The sequence below is a fragment of the Oncorhynchus nerka genome, linkage group LG15 (assembly GCF_034236695.1).
Source record: "Oncorhynchus nerka isolate Pitt River linkage group LG15, Oner_Uvic_2.0, whole genome shotgun sequence".
Lineage (NCBI taxonomy): Eukaryota > Metazoa > Chordata > Actinopteri > Salmoniformes > Salmonidae > Oncorhynchus > Oncorhynchus nerka.
In genome coordinates, this window is record NC_088410.1 from 70262603 (window position 1) to 70287435 (window position 24833).

General features: G+C 42.3%; 1 long non-coding RNA gene across 1 annotated transcript in view; it reads left to right on the plus strand.

Moving 5' to 3' along the window:
• LOC135559923 (uncharacterized) overlaps window positions 1–12325 on the plus strand; it is a 49419-nt gene extending 37094 nt beyond the window's left edge. The window contains exon 2 of the long non-coding RNA XR_010458610.1: window positions 11930–12325. This is a non-coding gene — a long non-coding RNA (uncharacterized LOC135559923). The remainder of the gene's footprint in view (window positions 1–11929) is intronic.
• The last annotated feature ends 12508 nt before the right edge of the window (window positions 12326–24833 follow it).

Sequence of the window (24833 nt, forward strand, 5' to 3'; positions counted from 1 at the left end):
TGACTGCTTTGATAGTGAACATGCCTGTTTTGATAGTAAACATGACTGTTTTGATAGTAAACATGACCGTTTTGAACCTAGTAAACATGCCTGTTTTGATAGTAAACATGACTGTTTTGATAGGAAACATGACCGTTTTGTACCTAGTAAACTTGCCTGTTTTGATAGTGAACATGACTATTTTGATAGTAAACATGCCTGTTTTGATAGTGAACATGACTGTTTTGATAGTGAACATGACTATTTTGATAGTGAACATGCCTGTTTTTTGACTGTTTTGATAGTGAACATGACTATTTTGATAGTAAACATGACCGTTTTGTACCTAGTAAACATGCCTGTTTTGATAGTAAACATGACTATTTTGATAGTAAACATGCCTGTTTTGATAGTAAACATGCCTGTTTTGATAGTAAACATGCCTGTTTTGATTGTAAACATGACCGTTTTGAACCTAGTAAACATGACTGTTTTGATAGGGAACATGACTGTTTTGAAAGTAAACATGACCGTTTTGTACCTAGTAAACATGACTGTTTTGATAGTAAACTTGCCTGTTTTGATAGTAAACATGACCGTTTTGATAGTGAACATGACTATTTTGATAGTAAACATGACCGTTTTGTACCTAGTAAACTTGCCTGTTTTGATAGTAAACATGACTGTTTTGATAGTAAACATGACCGTTTTGATAGTAAACATGCCTGTTTTGACAGTAAACATGCCCGTTTTGACAGTAAACATGACCGTTTTGATAGTAAACATGACTGTTTTGATAGTGAACATGACCGTTTTGTACCTAGTAAACATGACTGTTTTGTACCTAGTAAACATGCCTGTTTTGATAGTGAACATGACTGTTTTGATAGTGAACATGACTGTTTTGATAGTAAACATGACCGTTTTGATAGTGAACATGACTGTTTTGATAGTAAACATGACTGTTTTGATAGTAAACATTTGACAGTAAACATGACCGTTTTCATAGTAAACATGCCTGTTTTGATAGTGAACATGACTGTTTTGATAGTGCACATGACCGTTTTGTACCTAGTAAACTTGCCTGTTTTTATAGTGAACATGACTGTTTTGATAGTGAACATGACTGTTTTGATAGTGAACATGCCTGTTTTGATAGTAACCATGACTGTTTTGATAGTGAACATGACTATTTTGATAGTAAACATGACCGTTTTGTACCTAGTAAACTTGCCTGTTTTGATAGTGAACATGACTATTTTGATAGTAAAATGCCTGTTTTGATAGTAAACATGCCTGTTTTGATTGAAAACATGACCGTTTTGTACCTAGTAAACTTGCCTGTTTTGATAGTGAACATGACTATTTTGATAGTAAACATGACCGTTTCGTACCTAGTAGCAAATGTACTTCCGGGTTGGAGCGAGCGGTCGCATCCGCGCTTCGGTCTGCAGGTTGTATAACTTTTTCAATTACATTTCATTATAGTACAACGGTTTGAGTTGTCTAATCTTAGCAATTTCTTCTTAGCTAGCTACATAGCCGTCTTTGTATCAAAGATAATTGCGTAATTATCGTATTTCGTCGTCCTCCTATCTGCCCAGCAGCTAGCCAGCTAGCTAACGTTCACCGTCTACCGTAGCACTGTAGTAACTATCACACTCAACTGAACGACTTGATTAGTGTAGTGTTAGCTAGCTACATAGTTGTCTTTGCTGTCTTCGTATCCAAGATAATTGTGTAGTTTAGAGTGTGTAGTCTTAGAGTGATAATTGCGTAATTATCGTATTTCGTCGTCCTCCTATCTGCCCAGCAGCTAGCCAGCTAGCAAACGTTCACCGTCTTCCGTAGCACTGTAGTAACTATCACACTCAACTGAACGACTTGATTAGTGTAGTGTTAGCTAGCTACATAGTTGTCTTTGCTGTCTTCGTATCCAAGATAATTGTGTAGTTTAGAGTGTGTAGTCTTAGAGTGATTATCTTAATTTACCGAGGTTAGCTAGCCAGCTATTTGTCGTCCTTAACGTAGGAGTCACTCCTAGCTAGCCAACAGCTAGCCAACGTCTACTGAATAGAACTTTCGCATTCCGGTCGCATTCCGCTTCGCTCCACAGGTAGTATCACATTTTCATTTCATTTCATTACAGTCCCAACGGTGTGATTTGTTTGATCGTAGCTAGCTACATAGCTAGCTACATAGCCGTCTTTGTTTCAAAGATAATTGTGTAGTCTAGAGCGATTTTCTAGGTTAGCTAGCCAGCTATTGTCGTTCTTTTAACGCAACGTAACGTAATCAACACTGCTAGCTAGCCAGCTAGCCCCCGAATAGCAGCATTGTAGAAACGTTACACTCAACGGAACGACTTGATTAGTGTAGTGTCAACAACGCAGCCACTGCCAGCTAGCCTACAAAGTCAACAACGCAGCCACTGCCAGCCAGCCTACCTCAGCAGTACTGTATCATTTTAATCATTTTAGTCAATTAGATTCTTGCTACGTAAGCTTAACTTCCTGAACATTCGAGACGTGTAGTCCACTTGTCATTCCAATCTCCTTTGCATTAGCGTAGCCTCTTCTCTAGCCTGTCAACTATGTGTCTGTCTATCCCTGTTCTCTCCTCTCTGCACAGACCATACAAACGCTCCACACCGCGTGGCCGTGGCCACCCTAATCTGGTGGTCCCAGCGCACGACCCACGTGGAGTTCCAGGTCTCCGGTAGCCTCTGGAACTGCCGATCTGCGGCCAACAAGGCAGAGTTCATCTCAGCCTATGCCTCCCTCCAGTCCCTCGACTTCTTGGCACTGACGGAAACATGGATCACCACAGACAACACCGCTACTCCTACTGCTCTCTCTTCGTCCGCCCACGTGTTCTCGCACACCCCGAGAGCTTCTGGTCAGCGGGGTGGTGGCACCGGGATCCTCATCTCTCCCAAGTGGTCATTCTCTCTTTCTCCCCTTACCCATCTGTTTATCGCCTCCTTTGAATTCCATGCTGTCACAGTTACCAGCCCTTTGAAGCTTAACATCCTTATCATTTATCGCCCTCCAGGTTCCCTCGGAGAGTTCATCAATGAGCTTGATGCCTTGATAAGCTCCTTTCCTGAGGACGGCTCACCTCTCACAGTTCTGGGCGACTTTAACCTCCCCACGTCTACCTTTGACTCATTCCTCTCTGCCTCCTTCTTTCCACTCCTCTCCTCTTTTGACCTCACCCTCTCACCTTCCCCCTACTCACAAGGCAGGCAATACGCTCGACCTCATCTTTACTAGATGCTGTTCGTCCACTAACCTCATTGCAACTCCCCTCCAAGTCTCCGACCACTACCTTGTATCCTTTTCCTCTCGCTCTCATCCAACACTTCCCACACTGCCCCTACTCGGATGGTATCGTGCCGTCCCAACCTTCGCTCTCTCTCCCCCGCTACTCTCTCCTCTTCCATCCTATCATCTCTTCCCTCTGCTCAAACCTTCTCCAACCTATCTCCTGATTCTGCCTCCTCAACCCTCCTCTCCTCCCTTTCTGCATCCTTTGACTCACTATGTCCCCTATCCTCCAGGCCGGCTCGGTCCTCCCCTCCCGCTCCGTGGCTCGACGACTCATTGCGAGCTCACAGAACAGGGCTCCGGGCAGCCGAGCGGAAATGGAGGAAAACTCGCCTCCCTGCGGACCTGGCATCCTTTCACTCCCTCCTCTCTACATTTTCCTCCTCTGTCTCTGCTGCTAAAGCCACTTTCTACCACTCTAAATTCCAAGCATCTGCCTCTAACCCTTGGAAGCTCTTTGCCACCTTCTCCTCCCTCCTGAATCCTCCTCCCCCCCCCTCCTCCCTCTCTGCAGATGACTTCGTCAACCATTTTGAAAAGAAGGTCGACGACATCCGATCCTCGTTTGCTAAGTCAAACGACACCGCTGGTTCTGCTCACACTGCCCTACCCTGTGCTCTGACCTCTTTCTCCCCTCTCTCTCCAGATGACATCTCGCGTCTTGTGACGGCCGGCCCCCCAACAACCTGCCCGCTTGACCCTATCCCCTCCTCTCTTCTCCAGACCATTTCCGGTGACCTTCTCCCTTACCTCACCTCGCTCATCAACTCATCCCTGACCGCTGGCTACGTCCCTCCCGTCTTCAAGAGAGCGAGACTTGCACCCCTTCTGAAAAAACCTACACTCGATCCCTCCGATGTCAACAACTACAGACCAGTATCCCTTCTTTCTTTTCTCTCCAAAACTCTTGAACGTGCCGTCCTTGGCCAGCTCTCCCGCTATCTCTCTCAGAATGACCTTCTTGATCCAAATCAGTCAGGTTTCAAGACTAGTCATTCAACTGAGACTGCTCTTCTCTGTATCACGGAGGCACTCCGCACTGCTAAAGCTAACTCTCTCTCCTCTGTTCTCATTCTTCTAGACCTATCGGCTGCCTTCGATACTGTGAACCATCAGATCCTCCTCTCCACCCTCTCCGAGTTGGGCATCTCCGGCGCGGCCCATGCTTGGATTGAGTCCTACCTGACAGATCGCTCCTACCAGGTGGCGTGGCGAGAATCTGTCTCCTCACCACGCGCTCTCACCACTGGTGTCCCCCAGGGCTCTGTTCTAGGCCCTCTCCTATTCTCGCTATACACCAAGTCACTTGGCTCTGTCATAACCTCACATGGTCTCTCCTATCATTGCTATGCAGACGACACACAATTAATCTTCTCCTTTCCCCCCTCTGATGACCAGGTGGTGAATCGCATCTCTGCATGTCTGGCAGACATATCAGTGTGGATGACGGATCACCACCTCAAGCTGAACCTCGGCAAGACGGAGCTGCTCTTCCTCCCGGGAAGGACTGCCCGTTCCATGATCTCGCCATCACGGTTGACAACTCCATCGTGTCCTCCTCCCAGAGCGCTAAGAACCTTGGCGTGATCCTGGACAACACCCTGTCGTTCTCAACTAACATCAAGGCGGTGGCCCGTTCCTGTAGGTTCATGCTCTACAACATCCGCAGAGTACGACCCTGCCTCACACAGGAAGCGGCGCAGGTCCTAATCCAGGCACTTGTCATCTCCCGTCTGGATTACTGCAACTCGCTGTTGGCTGGGCTCCCTGCCTGTGCCATTAAACCCCTACAACTCATCCAGAACGCCGCAGCCCGTCTGGTGTTCAACCTTCCCAAGTTCTCTCACGTCACCCCGCTCCTCCGCTCTCTCCACTGGCTTCCAGTTGAAGCTCGCATCCGCTACAAGACCATGGTGCTTGCCTACGGAGCTGTGAGGGGAACGGCACCTCAGTACCTCCAGGCTCTGATCAGGCCCTACACCCAAACAAGGGCACTGCGTTCATCCACCTCTGGCCTGCTCGCCTCCCTACCACTGAGGAAGTCCAGTTCCCGCTCAGCCCAGTCAAAACTGTTCGCTGCTCTGGCCCCCCAATGGTGGAACAAACTCCCTCACGACGCCAGGACAGCGGAGTCAATCACCACCTTCCGGAGACACCTGAAACCCCACCTCTTTAAGGAATACCTAGGATAGGATAAAGTAATCCTTCTCACCCCCCCCTTAAAAGACTTAGATGCACTATTGTAAAGTGGCTGTTCCACTGGATGTCATAAGGTGAAAGCACCAATTTGTAAATCGCTCTGGATAAGAGCGTCTGCTAAATGACTTAAATGTAATGTAAATGTAGTAAAAATGCCTGTTTTGATAGTAAACATGACTGTTTTGATAGTAAACATGCCTGTTTTGATAGTAAACATGCCTGTTTTGACAGTAAACATGCCTGTTTTGACAGTAAACATGCCCGTTTTGACAGTAAACATGACCGTTTTGATAGTAAACATGACCGTTTTGATAGTAAACATGACTGTTTTGATAGTAAACATGACTGTTTTGATAGTGAACATGACCGTTTTGTACCTAGTAAACATGACTGTTTTGTACCTAGTAAACATGCCTGTTTTGATAGTAAACATGACTGTTTTGTACATAGTAAACATGCCTGTTTTGATAGTGAACATGACTGTTTTGATAGTGAACATGCCTGTTTTGATTGTAAACATGACCGTTTTGATAGTAAACATGACTGTTTTTAAAGTAAACATACATGATTTGATAGTGAACATGACTGTTTTGATAGGGAACATGACTGTTTTGATAGGAAACATGACCGTTTTGTACCTAGTAAACTTGCCTGTTTTGATAGTGAACATGCCTGTTTTGATAGTAACCATGACTGTTTTGATAGTGAACATGACCGTTTTGTACCTAGTAAACTTGCCTGTTTTGATAGTGAACATGACTTATTTGATAGTAAACATGACCGTTTTGATAGTAAACATGCCTGTTTTGATAGTATACATGCCTGTTTTGATTGTAAACATGACCGTTTTGTACCTAGTAAACATGACTGTTTTGATAGTAAACTTGCCTGTTTTGATAGTAAACATGACCGTTTTGATATTGAACATGACTATTTTGATAGTAAACATGACCGTTTTGATAGTAAACATGACCGCTTTTTTATAGTAAACATGACTGTTTTGATAGTGAACACGACTGTTTTTTGATAGTGAACATGACAGTTTTGTACCTAGTATAAATGCCTGTTTTGATAGTAAACATGACTGTTTTGATAGTAAACATGACCGCTTTTCTATAGTAAACATGACAGTTTTGATAGTAAACATGACTGTTTTATACCTAGTAGACATGCCTGTATTGATAGTAAACATGATTGTTTCGTACCTAGTAGACATGCCTGTTTTGATAGTGAACATGACTGTTTTGATAGTGAACATGACTGTTTTGATAGTAAACATGACTGTTTTGATAGTAAACATGACCGTTTTGATAGTAAACATGCCTGTTTTGACAGTAAACATGCCTGTTTTGACAGTAAACATGCCCGTTTTGACAGTAAACATGATCGTTTTCATAGTAAACATGACTGTTTTGATAGTAAACATGACTGTTTTGATAGTGAACATGACTGTTTTGTACCTAGTAGACATGCCTGTATTGGTAGTAAACATGATTGTTTCGTACCTAGTAGACATGCCTGTTTTGATAGTGAACATGACCGTTTTCATTGTAAATATGACTGTTTAGATAGTTAACATACCTGTTTTGATAGTTAATATACCTGTTTTGATGGTTAACATGACCGTTTTGATAGTAAACATACCTGTTTTGATAGTAAACATGACTGTTTTGACAGTAAACATGCCTGTTTTGACAGTAAACATGCCTGTTTTGATAGTGAACATGACTGTTTTGATAGTGCACATGACTGTTTTGATAGTGAACATGACTGTTTTTTGATAGTGAACATGACAGTTTTGATAGTAAACATGACTGTTTTGTACCTAGTAGACATGCCTGTATTGATAGTAAACATGACTGTTTCGTACCTAGTAGACATGCCTGTTTTGATAGTGAACATGACTGTTTTGATAGTGAACATGACTGTTTTGATAGTAAACATGACCGTTTTGTACCTAGTAAACATGACTGTTTTGATAGTGAACATGACCGTTTTGATAGTAAAAACTGTTTAGATAGTTAACATACCTGTTTTTGTTAATATACCTGTTTTGATGGTTAACATGACATGCCTGTTTTGATAGTGAAATGATGACAGTAAACATGTTTTGAACATAGTAAACATGACTGTTTTGATAGTGAACATGACTGTTTTTTGATGAGTTTTGATAATAAACATGACTGTTTTGATAGTGAACATGACTGTTTTGATAGTTAACATGACTGTTTTGTACCTAGTAGACATGCCTGTTTTGATAGTAAACATGACCGTTTTGTACCTAGTAAACTTGCCTGTTTTGATAGTGAACATGGCTATTTTGATAGTAAACATGACCGTTTTGAACCTAGTGAACATGACTGTTTTGATAGGAAACATGCCTGTTTTGATAGTAAACATGACTGTTTTGTACCTAGTAAACATGTCCATTTGTACCTAGTAAACATGACTGTTTTGATAGTAAACATGACTGTTTTGTACCTAGAAAACATGACTGTTTTGATAGTGAACATGACTATTTGATTGTAAACATGACTGTTTTTTTTGTTTTGATAGGAAACGTGCCTGTTTTGATAGTAAACATGACTGTTTTGATAGTAAACATGACCGTTTTGTACCTAGTAAACATGACCATTTGTACCTAGTAAACATGACTGTTTTGATAGTAAACATGACTGTTTTGTACCTAGAAAACATGACTGTTTTGATAGTGAACATGACTATTTGATTGTAAACATGACCATTTTGAACCTAGTAAACATGACTGTTTTGATAGGGAACATGACTGTTTTGATAGGAAACATGACCGTTTTGTACCTAGTAAACTTGCCTGTTTTGATAGTGAACATGACTGTTTTGATAGTGAACATGACTATTTAGATAGTGAACATGCCTGTTTTGACTATTTTGATAGTGAACATGACTGTTTTGATAATAAACATGACTGTTTTGATAGTGAACATTTTGTACCTAGTAGACATGCCTGTTTTGATAAACATGACTGTTTTGATGAGTGAGAGTAAAATGACGTTTTGTATGTAAACATGACTGTTTTGATAGTGAAAACATGACTGTTTTGTTAACATACCTGTTTTGATAATACCTGTTTTGATGGTTAACATGTTTTTGATACCTGTTTTGATAGTAAACATGACTGTTTTGACAGTAAACATGCCTGTTTTGATAGTGAACATGACTGTTTTGATAATAAAATGACTGTTTTGATAGTGAACATGACCGTTTTGTATGACTGTTTTGATAAGTAAACATGACTGTTTTGATAGTAAACATGTAAACATGTCCATTTTTAGTAAACATGACTGTTTTGATGACTGTTTTGTACCTAGAAAACATGACTGTTTTGATAGTGAACATGACTATTTGATTGTAAACATGACCGTTTTGAACCTAGTAAACATGACTGTTTTGATAGGAAACGTGCCTGTTTTGATAGTAAACATGACTGTTTTGATAGTAAACATGACCGTTTTGTACCTAGTAAACATGACCATTTGTACCTAGTAAACATGACTGTTTTGATAGTAAACATGACTGTTTTGTACCTAGAAAACATGACTGTTTTGATAGTGAACATGACTATTTGATTGTAAACATGACCATTTTGAACCTAGTAAACATGACTGTTTTTGATGACTGTTTTGATAGGAAACATGACCGTTTTGTACCTAGTAAACTTGCCTGTTTTGATAGTGAACATGACTGTTTTGATAGTGAACATGACTATTTTGATAGTGAACATGCCTGTTTTGACAGTAAACATGCCTGTTTTGACAGTAAACATGCCTGTTTTGATAGTGAACATGACTGTTTTGATAATAAACATGACTGTTTTGATAGTGAACATGACTGTTTTGATAGTGCACATGACTGTTTTGATAGTGCACATGACTGATTTGATAGTGAACATGACTGTTCTGATAATAAACTTGACTGTTTTGATAGTGAACATGACTGTTTTGATAGTGAACATGACTCTTTTGATAGTAAACATGACTGTTTAGATAGTTAACATACCTGTTTTGATAGTTAATATACCTGTTTTGATGGTTAACATGACCGTTTTGATAGTAAACATACCTGTTTTGACAGTAAACATGCCTGTTTTGACAGTAAACATGCCTGTTTTGATAGTGAACATGACTGTTTTGATAGTGCACATGACTGTTTTGATAGTGAACATGACTGTTTTTTGATAGTGAACATGACAGTTTTGATAGTAAACATGACTGTTTTGTACCTAGTAGACATGCCTGTATTGATAGTAAACATGACTGTTTCGTACCTAGTAGACATGCCTGTTTTGATAGTGAACATGACTGTTTTGATAGTGAACATGACTGTTTTGATAGTAAACATGACCGTTTTGTACCTAGTAAACATGACTGTTTTGATAGTGAACATGACCGTTTTGATAGTAAATATGACTGTTTAGATAGTTAACATACCTGTTTTGATAGTTAATATACCTGTTTTGATGGTTAACATGACCGTTTTGATAGTAAACATACCTGTTTTGATAGTAAACATGACTGTTTTGACAGTAAACATGCCTGTTTTGATAGTGAACATGACTGTTTTGATAATAAACATGACTGTTTTGATAGTGAACATGACTGTTTTGATAGTGCACATGACTGTTTTGATAATAAACTTGACTGTTTTGATAGTGAACATGACTGTTTTGATAGTGAACATGACTCTTTTGATAGTAAACATGACTGTTTTGTACCTCGTAAACATGCCTGTTTTGATAGTAAATATGACCGTTTTGTACCTAGTAAACATGCCTGTTTTTTGATAGTGAACATGACTGTTTTGATAGTAAACATGACCGTTTTGATAGTAAACATGACTGTTTTGATAATAAACATGACTGTGTATGAACACTGTTCTTACACCATAAGGAGGTAGAGAAGGAACACTGTCAGTGTCCATTTGTTGCATGTGTGTACTGTGTTTTGTGTGTAAGAGTGTGTGTGTACTGTGTTTTATGTGTAAGAGCGTGTGTGTAGTATGTTGTGTGTGTGTAAGAGCGTGTGTTTACTGTGTTGTGTGTGTAAGAGCATGTGTGTACTGTGTTGTGTGTGTAAGAGCGTGTGTGTACTGTGTTGTGTGTGTGTAAGAGCATGTGTGTACTGTGTTGTGTGTGTAAAACGTGTGTGTACTGTGTTGCCTACGGAGCTGTGAGGGGAACGGCACCTCAGTACCTCCAGGCTCTGATCAGGCCCTACACCCAAACAAGGGCACTGCGTTCATCCACCTCTGGCCTGCTCGCCTCCCTACCACTGAGGAAGTACAGTTCCCGCTCAGCCCAGTCAAAACTGTTCGCTGCTCTGGCCCCCCAATGGTGGAACAAACTCCCTCACGACGCCAGGACAGCGGAGTCAATCACCACCTTCCGGAGACACCTGAAACCCCACCTCTTTAAGGAATACCTAGGATAGGATAAAGTAATCCTTCTCACCCCCCTTAAAAGACCTAGATGCACTATTGTAAAGTGGCTGTTCCACTGGATGTCATAAGGTGAAAGCACCAATTTGTAAGTCGCTCTGGATAAGAGCGTCTGCTAAATGACTTAAATGTAAATGTAAATGTGTGTGTGTAAGAGCATGTGTGTACTGTGTTGTGTGTGTAAGAGCGTGTGTTTACTGTGTTGTGTGTGTAAGAGCGTGTGTTTACTGTGTTGTGTGTGTAAGAGCGTGTGTGTACTGTGTTGTGTGTGTGTAAGAGCATGTGTGTACTGTGTTGTGTGTGTAAGAGCATGTGTGTACTGTGTTGTGTGTGTAAGAGCATGTGTGTACTGTGTTGTGTGTGTAAGAGCATGTGTGTACTGTGTGTGTAAGAGCATGTGTGTACTGTGTTGTGTGTGTAAGAGCATGTGTGTACTGTGTTGTGTGTGTTGTGGATCTTCATCGGTCCCATCTGTCACACATCTGTGTGTGTGTGTGGGTGTGTGTATGTAAGTGTGAGACATTCGGAGATGATTAAGGTTGTCATCACCCTTCCCTCCATCTGTGTCCGTGTGAGTCTCCCTCGCCAATGAGCCACCCCGTCCCCATGGAAACACCCAGTGAGTGTAAACAACGCCCTAAGTGATTGGACCAGGAACTCCAAACACAACTCATTAGCATAACACATTCTAGTTCAAAACTCTGAAACAAGACTGTCATGAGATGGATTGAACTCTGTGTGTGTGTGTGTGTGTGTGTGTGTGTGTGTGTGTGTGTGTGTGAGACCCCTCCTGTCTCAGCATCCAGTATTTATGCTGCAGTAGTTTATGTGTCGGGGGGCTAGGGTCAGTTTGTTATATCTGGAGTACTTCTCCTGTCCTATTCGGTGTCCTGTGTGAATTTAAGTGTGCTCTCTCTAATTCTCTCTTTCTCTCTCTCTCTCTCTCGGAGGACCTGAGCCCTAGGACCATGCCTCAGGACTACCTGACATGATGACTCCTTGCTGTCCCCAGTCCACCTGGCCGTGCTGCTGCTCCAGTTTCAACTGTTCTGCCTTATTATTATTGGACCATGCTGGTCATTTATGAACATTTGAACATCTTGGCCATGTTCTGTTATAATCTCCACCCGCCACAAGATCTCCACCCGCCACAGACTGGCCACCCCACATAGCCTGGTTCCTCTCTAGGTTTCTTCCTAGGTTTTGGCCTTTCTAGGGAGTTTTTCCTAGCCACCGTGCTTCTACACCTGCATTGCTTGCTGTTTGGGGTTTTAGGCTGGGTTTCTGTACAGCACCTTGAGATATCAGCTGATGTACGAAGGGCTATATAAATACATTTGATTTGATTTGATTTGTGTGTGTGTGTACTGTATATCTATGTTCTGAAGTAGTGTCCTTAATGTATAATTCATCCAGAATTTAAACGTTTTTTTGAGCAATGGTAAGAAAGCCATAACAAGACAAAGGACTCACAGGTGACCACACACACACACACACACACACACACACTTGGAGAAATCACTCATTCTCATCATGGAATGGAATCAATTTCGAAATCACAACCAAATTTCACCATCAATTTCCACATAGGAGTGAGAGGCCGAACAGAAACTTCAGCTTTGTTCTATCCTGTTGTGTTCCAACACACAAACAAAGTTGCTCTGAAAATCCACAGAAAACCATGGTGTAATGATTTATCACGCTACCCCTAGTGTTGATGACTCTAAGTGGCAGCCCTATCTCCCTGATCCTGGCACAGCTGTGTGTGTGTGTGTGTGTGTGTGTGTGTGTGTGTGTGTGTGTGTGTGTGTGTGTGTGTGTGTGTGTGTGTGTGTGTGAGAGAGAGAGAGAGACCTGGAAAACCTGTATGTGTTTAGAGGTGTGTGTGTGTGTCTACGTGTGTGTGTGGGTGTTAGTGGAGGTGTGTGGCTGTGTTTGGAGGTGGAGGTGTTTGGAAGTGTGTAGTTATGTGTTTGGAGGTGGATCAGTGTAGGTGTGTTTGGAGGTGTGTGTGTCTACGTGTGTGTGTCTACGTGTGTGTGTCTACGTGTGTGTGTCTACGTGTGTGTGTGTCTACGTGTGTGTGTGTGTGTGTGTGTGTGTGTGTCTACGTGTGTGTGTGTGTGTGTGTCTACGTGTGTGTGTGTGTTTGGAGGTGGAGGTGTGTGGGTGTGTGTGTTTGGAGGTGTGTGTGTGTGTGTGTTTGGAAGTGTGTGTGTGTGTGTTTGGAAGTGTGTGCGTGTGTGTTTGGAGGTGGAGGTGTGTTTGGAGGTGGAGATGTGTGGGTGTGTGTGTTTGGAGGTGTGTGTGTGTGTGTGTTTGGAGGTGTGTGTGTTTGGAGGTGTGTGTGTGTGTTTGGAGGTGTGTGTGTTTGGAGGTAGAGGTGTGTGGGTGCGCGTATCTCCCTGATCGTGGCCCAGCTGTGGGAGAGGAGATATTTTATAAACTAATCCTCTTATCAGGATCTTGTGCTGCTCTCTGCACACACCGTTTCCCTGAGAAAGTCAGGGAGGGAGGGGACCCAGTAGGACCCCCTGAAACACAAACTGAGTGCTGGAAAACACCCCTATGGTTGTGTGTGTGTGTGTGTGTGTGTGTGTGTGTGTGTGTGTGTGTGTGTGTGTGTGTGTGTGTGTGTGTGTTTGGAGGTGTGTGGGTGTGTGTGGAGGTGTGTTTGGAGGTGGAGATGTGTTTGGAGTTGGAGGTGTGTTTGGAGGTGGAGATGTGTTTGGAGGTGGAGGTGTGTTTGGAGGTGGAGATGTGTTTGGAGGTGGAGATGTGTTTGGAGGTGGAGGTGTGTGGGTGTGTGTGGAGGTGTGTTTGGAGGTGAGAGATGTGTTTGGAGTTGGAGGTGTGAGGTGTTTGGAGGTGTGTTTGGAGGTGTGTTTGGAGGTGGAGTGTGGAGTGTGTTTGGAGGTGTGTGGGTGTGTGTGGAGGTGTGTTTGGAGGTGTGTTTGGAGGTGGAGGTGTGTGTGGAGGTGTGTGTGGAGGTGTGTTTGGAGGTGGAGGTGTGTGTGTGTGTGTGTGTTTGGAGGTTTGTGCATGTGTGTGTTTGGAGGTGTGTGTGTGTTTGGAGGTGCTGGAAAACACCCCTATGGTTACTTGTGTGTGTGTGTGTGTGTGTGTGTGTGTGTGTGTGTGTGTGCTATGTGTAGTCAGTCAGTCAGTCAGTCAATCAGACAGAGAGACAAAGAGACAGACAGACAGGTAGTGAATCTCAAATGTAATGGGGAAACAGACCTTCCATACTCTCCAGACAACCAATGATCACTCTGCATTAGTATCTCTCTATTGGTCCCAATCACACACACACACACACAACTAAGCTTCGGGGGTTGCCCCATATCCTCACTGAAATCAAATCTAAACTCAATCAAAATATGTTTTTGTCAAATATAAAGGTGAACACCTGGAAGTGTAACCGAGTAACCTCGCCTGAGACCTGATGAGTTTCCATATTTAGGCTTTGGCTTAGAGGGCTAATACACTCTTCTGCAAGAGGCCTGAGCTCCAACCCCAAGCAGCAGAGACAAAGCGCTACAGTATATTCAGAACAGGTGGCCATTTAAAACGCTGCTTTAGAGAAGAGCAGGCTGAGCTGTTTATAGAAACTGATAAGAGAGACAGAGAGACAGAGAGACAGAGATAGAGAGATAGATAGATAGAAAAGGAATTACATCCAGACCACAGCACCCCCAGACACATCCACACCCGCACCCCAACCAATCAACACCCCCCCACGTCAACCATGCCCACACCCCATTTAGGCCCCCTCAGATCAGACCTATGCCACTCCTGCCCACCCCATGCACCCCACCCCCGCAAAGAGGGCCTCAACATGGAAGCCACACATACGCCCAGGTAGTGAGCGGGCAAACAGTCCCAACCCCCACTCTCACACTCGCCCAAGCCAATGGCATGTACCAGATGCTCAGCAGGCTCTGCTCACACTTACTGGCCTGAGGCCAAACCACGACCAACAACATTGGACACTCTATGGAACAAAAAGCCTTCACTATATCATCCTGGAATATCCAAGGCCTGAGGTCATCTGCCTTTGGCCTAAAGAGCAGGAACACGGACTTCACCAAAGAAATCGGTAATACAGACATTGTCATCCTGCAAGAAACCTGGTATAGAGGAGACGGACCCACTGGTTGCCCTCTAGGTTACAGAGAGCTGGTAGTCCCATCCACCAAACTACCAGGTGTGAAACAGGGAAGGGACTCAGGGGGTATGCTAATTTGGTATAGAGCAGACCTAACTCACCCCATTAAATTAATCAAAACAGGAACATTCTACATTTGGCTAGAAATTCAAAAGGAAATTATCCTAACAGAGAAAAATGTCCTCCTGTGTGCTACCTATATCCCCCCACTAGAATCCCCATACTTTAATGAAGACAGCTTCTCCATCCTGGAGGGGGAAATCAATCATTTCCAGGCCCAGGGACATGTACTAGTCTGTGGCGACCTAAATGCCAGAACCGGACAAGAACCTTTTTATTTTTATTTTTTATTTCACCTTTATTTAACCAGGTAGGCTAGTTGAGAACAGGTTCTCATTTGCAACTGCGACCTGGCCAAGATAAAGCATAGCAGAGTGAACAGACAACACAGAGTTACACATGGAGTAAACAATTAACAAGTCAATAACACAGTAGAGAAAAAAAAGGGGAGTCTATATACAATGTGTGCAAAAGGCATGAGGAGGTAGGCGAATAATTACAATATTGCAGATTAACACTGGAGTGATAAATGATCAGATGATCATGTACAGGTAGAGATATTTGTGTGCAAAAGAGCAGAAAAGTAAATAAATAAAAACTGTGGGGATGAGGTAGGTGAAAATGGGTGGGCTATTTACCAATAGATTATGTACAGCTGCAGCGATCGGTTAGCTGCTCAGATAGCTGATGTTTGAAGTTGGTGAGGGAGATAAAAGTCTCCAACTTCAGCGATTTTTGCAATTCGTTCCAGTCACAGGCAGCAGAGTACTGGAACGAAAGGCGGCCGAATGAGGTGTTGGCTTTGGGGATGCTCAATGAGATACACCTGCTGGCACCCTCAGCACACAGGGGGACAAACACCTGCCTAGAGGTGACAGCATTCCCTCCCACATATGCCCCCCTAGGCACAACTATGACAACATAATCAACAAAAATGGGTCACAACTCCTGCAGCTCTGTCGCACGCTGGGTATGTACATAGTCAATGGTAGGCTTCGAGGGGACTCCTATGGTAGGTACACATATAGCTCATCTCTTGGCAGTAGTACTATAGACTACTTTATCACTTACCTCAACCCAGAGTCTCTCAGAGCGTTCACAGTCAGCCCACTGACACCCCTATCAGACCACAGCAAAATCACAGTCTACTTAAACAGAGCAATACTCAATCATGAGGCATCAAAGCCAAAGGAAGTGAGTAACATTAAGAAATGCTATAGATGGAAGGAATGCAGTTTGGAAACCTACCAAAAAACAATTAGGCAACAACAAATTCAATCCCTTTTAGACAATTTCCTGGGTAAAACGTTCCACTGTAATAGTGAAGGTGTAAACTTGGCAGTAGAAAATCTTACCAGTATATTTGACCTCTCAGCTTCCCTATCAAATCAAAAAATCTCAAATAGAAAACTGAAGAAATCGAACAATAATGACAAATGGTTTGATGAAGAATGCAAAAATCTAAGAAAGAAATTGAGAAACCTGTCCAACCAAAAACATAGAGACCCGGAAAACCTGAGTCTATGCCTTCACTATGGTGAATCACTAAAACAATACAGAAATACACTACGGAAAAATAAGGAAAAGCATGTCAGAAATCAGCTCAATGTAATTGAAGAATCCATAGACTCTAACCACTTCTGGGACAATTGGAAAACACTAAACAAACAACAACACGAAGAATTATCTATCCAAAATGGAGATGTATGGGAAAACCACTTCTCCAATCTTTTTGGCTCTATAACATAGAATAAAGAGCAAAAATATATACGATCAAATACAAATCTTAGAATCAAATATTAAAGACTACCAGAACCCACTGGATTCTCCAATGAACTTGAACGAGTTACAGGACAAAATAAAACCCTCTAACCCAAAACGACCTGTGGTGTTGATGGTATCCTTAACTTCTTGGATATAGGGGGCGCTATTTTAATTTTGGGTATTCATGATATTTTGTCATGAAAAGATGCTTGACTATGCATATATTTGACAGCTTTGGAAAGAAAACACTCTGACGTTTCCAAAACTGCAAAGATATTGTCTGTGAGTGCCACAGAACTGATGTTACAGGTTTTTGAAACCGCCTCATGGCAATGACTCCTTATATGGCTGTGGAGGAGCTAGGAGTCAGCTTACGTTTTCCACGTTTTCCCCAAGGTGTCTGCAGCATTGTGACGTATTTGTAGGCATATCATTGGAAGATTGACCATAAGAGACTACATCTACCAGGTGGTCGCTTGGTGTCCTCCGTCGCAATTATTGCGTAATCTCCAGCTGCAGTATTTTTCCGTTTGCTTCTGATGAGAAACCAACTGCCACGAATGATTTATCATCGAATAGATATGTGAAAAACACCTTGAGGATTGATTCTAAACAACGTTTGCCATGTTTCGGTCGATATTATGGAGCTAATTTGGAAAAAAGTTTGGTGTTGTAGTGACTGCATTTTCAGTTTTTTTTCTTAGCCAAACGTGATGAACAAAACGGAGCTATTTCTCCTACACAAATAATATTTTTGGTACATTTGCTATCTAACTGAGAGTCTCGTCATTGAAAACATCCAAAGTTCTTCAAAGGTAAATTATTTTATTTGAATGATTTTCTTGTTTTTGTGAAAATGTTGCCTGCTGAATGCTAGGCTTAATGCTATGCTAGGCTATCAATACTCTTACACAAATGCTTGTGTAGCTTTGGTTGAAAAGCATATTTTGAAAATCTGAGATGACAGTGTTGTTAATAAAAGGCTAAGCTTGTGTTTCAATATATTTATTTCATTTCAATTGCGATTTTCATGAATAGGAAAGGTTGCGTTATGGTAATGAGCTTGAGGCTATGATTACGCTCCCGGATACGGGATTGCTCGACGCTAGAGGTTAATGAAATTATCAAATATACAGACAACAAATTCCAATTGGCTATACTAAAACTCTTTAACCTCTTGCCTCTACCTGGGACGCTTGCGTCCCAACTAGAGCTCTGGAAATGCAAATGTGCTACGCTAAATGCTAATAGTACATTTACATTTAACATTTAAGTCATTTAGCAGACGCTCTTATCCAGAGCGACTTACAAATTGGTGCGTTCACCTTAAGACATCCAGTGGAACAGCCACTTTACAATAGTGCATCTAGGTCTTTTAAGGGGGGGGGGGGGGGAGAAGGATTACTTTATCCTATCCTAGGTATTCCTTAAAGAGGTGGGGTTTCAGGTGTCTCCGGAAGGTGGTGATTGACTCCGCTGTCCTGGCGTCGTGAGGGAGTTTGTTCCACCATTGGGGGGCCAGAGCAGCGAACAGTTTTGACTGTCTTATCTAATAATAGTATTAGTTAAAACTCAAAAGTTCATTAAAATACACATGCAGGCTATCAAATTAAAGCTACACTCATTGTGAATCCAGGCAACAAGTCAGATTTTTAAAATGCTTTTCGGCGACAGCATGAGAAGCTATTATCTGATAGCATGCACCAATACACTACAACAGAAAAGCACAGCAGGGGACGTAAACAAAATAATTAGCATTTCGGCGTTACACAAACCGCACAATAAAATAGAAAACAGTCATTACCTTTCACCATCTTCTTTGTTGGCACTCCTAGATGTCCCATAAACACTATTGGGTCTTTATTTCGATTAAATTGGGCCATATAAAGCCAAGATATCGTTATATGTAGACTGTGTGATAAACGAAAAAAACAGCGATTTCACAACGTAACGGCATTTTTTTAAATTCAAAAAGTAGACGATAAACTTTCACAAAACACTTCGAAATACGTTTGTAATGCTACTTTAGGTATTAGTAAACGTTAATATGCGATAAAAATCATCCGTAGGCGATGTAGATATCATTAGCTGTCGTCTTGGAAAAATTTCAGAGAGAGCTCTTCCGGAATGATCTGGGCGGAGACCGGAGGTAAGCGGTGCCCCTCTTTCGGTTCAACCAAGAATCAAAGATGATTAAATTCACAAGATACTCGACAACATGGGGATGCTGTGGGAGTTGAATGCTCGGTCTTATCTAATTCGGCTCACTGTTAACAATTGCGGTAGTGGCGCAAGGATATTTATTTCCATTTTCTGTGATCAGGTTTTCCTGCGCTTTCCGATGTAACGCACGTTATGTAATAGCCACAGTCGTGATTTAACCAGTTTTAAAAACGTCCGAGGGTTTCCTATACACACATTCTAACCATATGAACGTACTATATTCTTGGCATGAGTAGCAGGGCGCTGAAATGTTGCGCGATTTTTAACAAAATGTTCAAAAAAGTAGAGGGTCGACTGAAGAGGTTAACATCATCCTTAGCTTTGGCATCTTCCCCAATATTTGGAACCAAGGACTGATCACCCCAAATCACAAAAGTGGAGACAAATCTGACCCCAATAACTACCGTGGAATATGCGTTAACAGTAACCTTGGGAAAATCTTCTGCATCATCATTAACAGCAGACTTGTACATTTCCTCAATGAAAACAATGTACTGAGCAAATGTCAAATTGGCTTTTTACCAAATTACCGTACAACAGACCATGTATTCACCCTGCACACCCTAATTGACAACCAAACAAACCAAAACAAAGGCAAAGTCTTCTCATGCTTTGTTGATTTCAAAAAAGCCTTCGACTCAATTTGGCATGAGGGTCTGCTATACAAACTGATGGAAAGTGGCGTTGGGGGTAAAACATACGACATTATAAAATCCATGCACACAAACAACAAGTGTGCGGTTAAAATTGTCAAAAAACACACACATTTCTTCACACAGGGTCGTGGGGTGAGACAGGGATGCAGCTTAAGCCCCACCCTCTTCAACATATATATCAACGAATTGGTGAGGGCACTAGAAAAGTCTGCAGCACCCGGCCTCACCCTACTAGAATCCGAAGTCAAATGTCTGCTGTATGCTGATGATCTGGTGCTTCTGTCACCAACCAAGGAGGGCCTACAGCAGCACCTAGATCTTATGCACAGATTCTGTCAGACCTGGGCCCTGACAGTAAATCTCAGTAAGACCAAAATAATGGTGTTCCAAAAAAGGTCCAGTCACCAGGACCACAAATACAAATTCCATCTAGACACTGTTGCCCTAGAGCACACAAAAAACTATACATACCTTGGCCTAAACATAAGCGCCACAGGTAACTTCCACAAAGCTGTTAACGATCTGAGAGACAAGGCAAGAAGGGCATTCTATGCCATCAAAAGGAACATAAATTTCAACATACCAATTAGGATTTGGTTAAAAATACCTGAATCAGTCATAGAGCCCATTGCCCTTTATGGTTGTGAGGTCTGGGGTCCGCTCACCAACCAAGACTTCACAAAATGGGACAAACACCAAATTGAGACTCTGACGCAGAATTCTGCAAAAATATCCTCTGTGTACAACGTAGAACACCAAATAATGCATGCATTAGGCCGATACCCACTAATTATCAAAATCCAGAAAAGAGCCGTTAAATTCTATAACCACCTAAAAGGAAGCGATTCCCAAACCTTCCATAACAAAGCCATCACCTACAGAGAGATGAACCTGGAGAAGAGTCCCCTAAGCAAGCTGGTCCTGGGGCTCTGTTCACAAACACAAACACACCCTACAGAGCCCCAGGACAGCAGCACAATTAGACCCAACCAAATCATGAGAAAACAAAAAGATAATTACTTGACACATTGAAAAGAATTAACAAAAAAACAGAGCAAACTATAATGCTATTTGGCCCTAAACAGGGAGTACACAGCGGCAGAATACCTGACCACTGTGACTGACCCAAAATTAAGGAAAGCTTTGACTATGTACAGACTCAGTGAGCATAGCCTTGCTATTGAGAAAGGCTGCCGTAGGCAGACATGGCTCTCAAGAGAAGACAGGCTATGTGCTCACTGCCCACAAAATGAGGTGGAAACTGAGCTGCACTTCCTGCCCAATGTATGACCATATTAGAGAGACATATTTACCTCAGATTACACAGATCCACAAAGAATTCGAAAAAAACAAATCCAATTTTGATAAACTCCCATATCTAGGTGAAATGCCACAGTGTGCCATCACAGCAACAAGATTTGTGACCTGTTGCCACGAGAAAAGGGCAACCAGTGAAGAACACACACCATTGTAAATACAACCCATATTTATGCTTATTTATTTTTATCTTGTGTCCTTTACCATTTGTACATTGTTAAAACACTGTATATATAATATGACATGTGTAATGTCTTTATTGTTTTGAAACTTCTGTATGTGTAATGTTTACTGTTAATTTTTATTGTTTATTTTATATATTCACTTCATATATTATCTACCTCACTTGCTTTGGCAATGTTAACCCATGTTTCCCATGCCAATAAAGCCCTTGAATTGAATTGAATTGACAGAGAGACAGAGAGAGACAGAGAGACAGAGATACATAAATAGAGACAGAGAGAGAAACAGACAGAGAGACAGAGAGAGAGACAGAGCGAAAGAGAGAGACAGAGAGACAGAGACAGAGAGACAGAAACAGAGAGACAGAGAGACAGAAACAGAGAGACAGAAGCAGAGAGACAGAAACAGAGAGACAGAAACAGAGACAGAGAGAAAGAAACAGAGAGACAGAGACAGAGACAGAAAGACAGAAACAGAGAGACAGAAACAGAGAGACAGAAACAGAGATACAGAAACAGAGATACAGAAACAGAGAGACAGAGAGACAGAAACAGAGAGACAGAGACAGAGAGACAGAAAGACAGAAACAGAGATACAGAAACAGATAGACAGAAACAGAGACAGAAACAGAGACAGAAACAGAGATACAGAAACAGATAGACAGAAACAGAGAGACAGAGAGACCGAAACAGAGAGACAGAAACAGAGAGACAGAAACAGAGAGACAGAAACAGAGATACAGAGATACAGAAACAGATAGACAGAAACAGAGAGACAGAGAGACAGAGAGACAGAAACAGAGACAGAAACAGAGTCAGAAACAGAGAGACAGAAACAGATAGACAGAAACAGAGAGACAGAGAGACAGAGAGACAGAAACAGAGAGACAGAAACAGAGTCAGAAACAGAGAGACAGAGAGACAGAGAGACAGAAACAGAGACAGAAACAGAGAGACAGAGAGACAGAAACAGAGACAGAAACAGAGAGACAGAAACAGAGACAGAAACAGACAGACAGAGAGACAGAAACAGAGAGACAGAAACAGAGATACATAGAGACAGAAACAGAGAGACAGAGAGACAGAGACAGAGAGACAGAAACAGAGAGACATAAACAGAGAGACAGAAACAGAGAGACAGAGAAACAGAGACAGAGACAGAGAGACAGAAACAGAGACAGAAACAGAGACAGAGAGACAGAAACAGAGACAGAAACAGAAACAGAGAGACAGAGAGACAGAAGCAGGGAGACAGAAACATAGAGACAGAGAGACAGAAACAGAGAGACAGAAACAGAGAGACAGAGAGACAGAGAGACAGAAACAGAGAGACAGAAACAGAGAGTCAGAAACAGAGAGACAGAGAGACAGAATTGTGGGGGGATCATTATAGGCCTAATTACCATCATTGGCCTGTCAGTCTGTTACAGTCCTCAACACACACACTCTGGATTAAACACACACACACACTGGGTTAGTGGTTAACTCACCTCTCTTACTCACTCTCTTGACTCCACTCCCATCCTAATATGTAGTAAAACGTGTGTGTGTGTGTGTGTGTGTGTGTGTGTGTGTGTGTGTGTGTGTGTGTCATCCATGTGGCTCAGTGCAAACACCAGCAGAGGTTATAAATACCTGAATGATCTCTGTAGGTGGAAACACCTGATTCAAGCCTGTCTCACTCCTTCTGTTGGGTCAACTATCTGTCTCACTCTCATTCTAGCTGTCTGTCTTTCTTTCCCTCCCCACTTCCACTCCCCTTCACTTTCTCCCTACTGTCTCACAGACTCCTGCTGTTGGGAAAGATTCAATCTCTAGTTCATTTCGTGACTAAGAAGGGGCTCCCTGCGTTGATGTGGCTCTGTGGGACTTTCGTGCAGTGAGAGGGAGGTTTATTCTATGTGGTCTGTGGATGACTGTGGTTGACTGTGGTTGTGTGTGTTATTGTTCTTGTTGTATGGTTATCGACAACCCACCCACCTTCTCCCAACCCAACCACTGGTGGTGTAGTTATAGAGATGAGAGAGGCGCTCTAAGCTTTTATCTTGTGGAGTTGGAGCATAGTACTACGGGCTGAGGGCGCCAGTCTCATGCCATTGCTCACACATACTCACCCAATGTGTGTGTGTGTGTGTGTGTGTGTGTGTGTGTGTGTGTGTGTGTGTGTGTGTGTGTGTGTGTGTGGTGTGTGTGTGTGTGTGTGTGTGTGTGTGTGTGTGTGTGTGTGTGTGTGTGTGGCACTTGGGGCTGAGGGCACCAGTCTCATGCCAAAACTACTTTACTTTATCAGTCAATTTACTTAATGGACCCTCTTCACCCCTCATCTGCTGTTTATCTGCCTGGCGTTCCCCCAGCTAAGGTTATGCTCTCTTCCATAGCACAGCTTCTTGCAGACTTAGCAGAAACACCATTGTTCTATATTCCAGAACTAAAGACCCTCAAAGCTAGAAATCAATGATTGTTTATCATTGTTTACGACATATTATTTTGAGTCACGTGACCATGGTATATCTAGACTTATGGGTCTTATGAGTAGATGGAAATAGGTCTGATCTGCAAAGACATTTAAGTAAACAATACTTCAAAACAGAACAGTAATGTTCATATTACGCATTTGTGTTGCATACAGAGTGGATATAAACAGCATCTGTGAATGTGTGACGAAAGCCTTGATATCCGGCCACGGCCAGTTCTTCTGACCATCCAACTACAACTCAACCCAGCAGGAAGTGTTGCCAAGAGTAATGCCCGCTGGCTTGGAGGAAGAGAGCGAGAGAGACAGACAGACAGAGAGAGAGAGAGAGCGAGAGACAGAGAGAAAAAGAGAGCGAGAGACAGACAGACAGACAGACAGACAGACAGACAGACAGACAGACAGACAGACAGACAGACAGACAGGCAGACAGGCAGGCAGACAGACAGACAGAGAGCGAGAGACAGGGGAGACAGAGAGAAAAAGAGAGCAGACAGACAGGCAGACAGACAGGCCGGCATTTTATGATCATCAAACTGTTGCGTTGATGATAAAGAGGGTAGTAATAATGGAGATGACGAGTTGGCTCAGTGAACACATAATACATCAGCACCAGTTGGTGGCGCTCTTTTTCAAACATCTTTACTGTATGTATGCTGTGTTTCGGTGAAGAAAAAGCCTTTTCCATCCTCTAACTACCTTTCCAGCTAAGAACAAACATTGCCACAACTTTAGAGAACGTGCCCATAAGAGTCTCATAAGGTCATTAAAAACATCATAAAGATTGATTCTACACATCGTTTCTACGAACTGTAATGGAATTGTTTTTCTTTTCGCCTGGCCTGCCCGTCATGAATTTGGATTTTTGAACTAAATGGAGGTATTTGGACATAAATTATGGACTTTATCAAACAAAACAAACATTTATTGTGGAACTGGGATTCCTGGGAATGCATTCTGATGAAGATCATCAAAGGTAAGTGAATATTTATAATGCTATTTCTGAGTTCT